The 4,052-nt window shown below is 42.4% G+C and overlaps 1 long non-coding RNA gene across 1 annotated transcript; it reads right to left on the bottom strand.

Annotated features, from left to right (window-relative positions):
- Positions 1 to 1,434: 1,434 nt before the first annotated feature.
- On the bottom strand, positions 1,435 to 4,001 carry LOC135980504 (uncharacterized). The gene is made up of 3 exons (XR_010597541.1): positions 3,549 to 4,001; positions 2,110 to 2,261; positions 1,435 to 1,569 (listed from the first exon to the last, which is right to left on the bottom strand). It is a non-coding gene; the product is annotated as an uncharacterized LOC135980504 (long non-coding RNA).
- Between the last annotated feature and the right edge of the window lie 51 nt (positions 4,002 to 4,052).

Here is a 4,052-nt window from a genome sequence, read left to right as displayed (position 1 = left end):
CACTGTGGCTCTTCTGTCAATATCCTCTCCAATTTATCAACACCCTTTTTGAATTGTGGGCACTAGAACAGGACACAGTATTCCAACGGTAGTCACACAAGTGCCAGATTTAGAGGTAAAATAACCACTGTACTCCTACTTGAGATTCCCCTTTTTATGCATCCCAGCTTTAGCTTTTTCTGGCCACAGCATGAGTTCGTGTTCAGCTGATTATTCATCATGACCCCCAAAATCTTTTTCAGAGTCCCTGCTTCCCAGAACAGCATCCCCCAGCATGTTACGTATGGCCTAAATTCTTTGTGCCTAGATGGAGACATTTACATTCAGCCGTATTTAAATGCACGTTTGTTTGTTTGCGCCCAGTTTACCAAGTGATCTAGATCACGCTGAATCAGTGAGCTGTCCTCTCCATTCTTTACCACTCCCCAATTTTTATCTCATCTGCCAACTTTATCAGTGATGATTTTATGTCCTCTGCCAGCTGATTGATAAAAAACGTGAAAATCTAATTCCTTCCTGCAGCTAAACACTTTTCTCCTTTGCTGCTTGAAGCTTCCAGAATGTCTCTGATGCCATCTACATATTTTACTATGTTTAAGCAGTTGTGTAGTGCTCTGATGCTATCAAACAAGTCCATGATGCGTTGGTTCCCTCCAAATCATGGGTATTTCAACCCCAAAAGTGACCACATACTCTATACCAGAAAGCTTCAACCAACAGAGATGGTGAGTAAATATCACTACCGAGAGGTTATAGCTGTCTCATGACTTCATTTACAACTGTGTAGCCCCACTGAAGACAGAATATGGCCCATTACTTCTTGCTCATGTGGTACTGAGTTGGATGAAATAGAGAGACGAGGGGAGTGAGACAATATCTTTAATTAGGTTATCTCACCCACCTTCTCGCTCTAATATCTTGGGACCAACATGGCTACAACAGCACTGCATAGAACGGTAGATGAAATAGACAGGCAATGCTTTTATATCGATCTAGTTATATAAGCCAAAGCGATCACCCTCCTTAGTATTAATTTTCAACCACTGATAGTTGGTTTGGTATTGACCAGAGACAACATATGGCAGCCCCTGCTGTGAGGAGTTTATGATCTAAAAGAGACACACAGAGTTGACAGGATGTACTGGGAAATCACAAGGAGGGAGTATCTTGTTGGGGAGTGGGGCAGGTGTTCTGTTTTTTATCTCCTTATCATCCTCCCCAAGAAACAGAGGATGCTTTTCATAAGAGGCATTTGCCTACAAATCTTGTTGCCTGGGTCACCATGTGCATAAACCCAGAACTCGTGTGAATATTTATTATCTAACAAGTTACTGTCTAAACCAGGAAACCCCACTGGCAGCAAATTCTTCATGCAGTTCATACATGCACACGCATAGACAGTTACCTTAATGAGGGGTACCTCACCTTGGTGATGTGAAAAACATCAATGTCCTCCTTATATTGCTCAAGGAGCCATGAGATCAGTTCAAATATCCGATCGTGATGCTCCTCTTTGTGTAGCAAGAGGCTCATCATGGGACCAAGGGCTTTGATGATGGCCTGCTTGAGCTGCATAGATGAGACACAGAATTTATGTTCCTAAGAATTCATTCAATATCATCCAATGGGCACACCTTTTCTACTTCTAATGAGTGCAACTTCCCTTGTTCCACTGTAGGAACGGCCCTATCTCAATATTTCCTGGTAAAGAACCGGGATTCGTAGGGTTGGTTTCAGGATTATATTCTAATGCACTTCACAACTATACCAGGTAAAATATTCCCCAGATTAGTAGGCATTCTCAGCCAACTCAAAACTGCTGTAATTCCACTGGAGCTGAATGGACTTATACCAGGAATTAATTTAGCCCACTATCCCGTGTTCATCTGCACATTAGGTGCCTAAAACTAGAAGCTATGTACACTGTGTACAGACCGAATTTCCATGATGTGGTGACATTATAAATATATGGGGTTTAGATGTTTTACATGACACTCTGTTCCATCCAAAAGGACCTACCATTAAATGCCATCATCACAGAAAGTGACAGATACATAGAATTTAACATTACAATTTCTGCTAAAGATTTAGAAAGCCAGCAATTCTCACCTCCAGATCCTCACATTGCAGCCAGTTGCTGGTCACATGACAATAGAATGGAAGAATTGTATCGAAGAATCGCAATGCACCCATGCTGGGGAATGTGCTCTTATCCCAGCTAGTCAAATATAGATTTATTGCCCTTGACCATTTTTCCAGAACTGTATGGAAGGAAAGAAGACAGGCAATGTGAAAAAGACATATTAGTAATGAGGAGAAGTTGCTTTATCAGTGAACTCACCCAGGCTAAAGTTTACTACAATTCCATGGCAGCTACTGCTTAGTTCAGGACTAGACGCTGAAATCCCATATCAATTTTGAGCTATTTCTCTTCCCCCCATTCCATGTCTTGTTTCTGAAAAGGCTTTTAAATTTGCATCTCTCTCAATCTTTTTTCAATTACCATCATTTGAAGACAAATTTTTTCTCCCTTCCTTGTTACCTCTTAATTAGAGCTGGTTGAAAAAGCAGTTTAAATTAAATTAAAAATCTTTACTGATAGGGTTTTTTTTCTTCAAAATTGCAAAGTATAAAAATCATTGATATTTTTCAAAAATCAAAAAAATTCAGCCACCTCTTTAGCTGCTCCAAAACACTGGACGCACACTTCCTGATCAAAATTCTCATTGACATTTTTCAGGTTTGTTTTTCATCAAATTTGGAAAGAAAAATTATGGAAAATATAATTAAAAATCAAAATATTTCAACCAGCTCTCCTCTGAATGACTCGCGTCCTCTGCAGTTATTGTTTATTTAACCCTTACACTGTAGGATTTCATCTTGAGTTATAGTTTGTCTGAAAGATGTTCAGTGCCCCTAACATCCATTGGCTTTACTGGGATTTGAAGGTATTGGGGAGCACTTTGCCCTAAAAGTAGATGTATCTAGTGTCCTTGCTAAGAAGAATTAGGGCCCAATCCTGTTCTCTATGAAGTTGATGGCAAAATTCCCATTTACCTCAAAGGCACAGGATTAACCCCTTACTGAGCATCACCTGAAAAGCAAAGGAAGAGAGAAGTGGAGAGGAAGAGAAGATAGAGAAAGAGGGTGAAAGGAGATGATGATAAAGAAACTAAGGGGAGAGAATGGGTGGAGGAGTGGAGAACAGGGGATTTTTAAATGTTCAGTAATGAAATCTGCTCCCTTCACCTCCTCCCCCAGGAGCCTCCTGGAAGATGGGCAGCTTCAGCCTTTGTGTGTGTGTTTATTTTAAATTATATCCATGAGTCATAAAGGGCCTGAACTTACAAATGCTCAGCGCCTCCTGCAAAGTACGGAGCACTCTCAACTTCATTGAGTGCCACGGGAGCCAAAGAACGCAGCACCTAGTGCAATCCAGGGCAGGGAGCACAGTTCAGGGCCTGTTTGCAAACTTGGCCAGTCACTTCAATCTGTACCAAGACCCCTCAATATCCATTTTGGGCACCTCCAGTAAGTGCTGCTCTTACCACCACAAAACGCTTGTCTCAGCCTGCTGTCCTTGACTAACCCCAACATGGAGAACATGCGCTTCAGGGTCATTCCCACATAAGGGATACACTCAAGTGCTGCAGAAAAAGGCCAGAAGAGAAGGAAGAAAGATAATCAGCTGCTCTCCGCCTTCTTACAACACACTTAGAAACACCGTGGGGCAGGATGCTATGGGCTCCTAGGCCATTTTGTGCTGCGTAAGCAGAGCAGAATGGCTTTAAAGCAGCCATTGAAAGCCAGTGGGGGATTCACCCTGAAGAGGGGAATCCTCCACCAGTGTACAGCTGTGCCCAAAGGCCAACTCACTCCCAGAGTAAGGGGAGAGAGCACTGGGACAGGATGGGAAGTGGGGTGGAGAAGAGCTCCACTAGACCTGACCTTCCCCCATCCGATCCTTCAGGAACTTCAGTCAGGGACATAAGTTAGAGCTTGCACCTCCGTCTGGATAGCTCATGATCTGGAAGCCAAGAACTAGCAACAGC

This window comes from Chrysemys picta, unplaced genomic scaffold (genome assembly GCF_011386835.1).
Source record: "Chrysemys picta bellii isolate R12L10 unplaced genomic scaffold, ASM1138683v2 scaf3731, whole genome shotgun sequence".
NCBI lineage: Eukaryota > Metazoa > Chordata > Testudines > Emydidae > Chrysemys > Chrysemys picta.
Note: the sequence above shows the minus strand (reverse complement) of the source record. Positions and strands in the feature narration are given on the sequence as shown.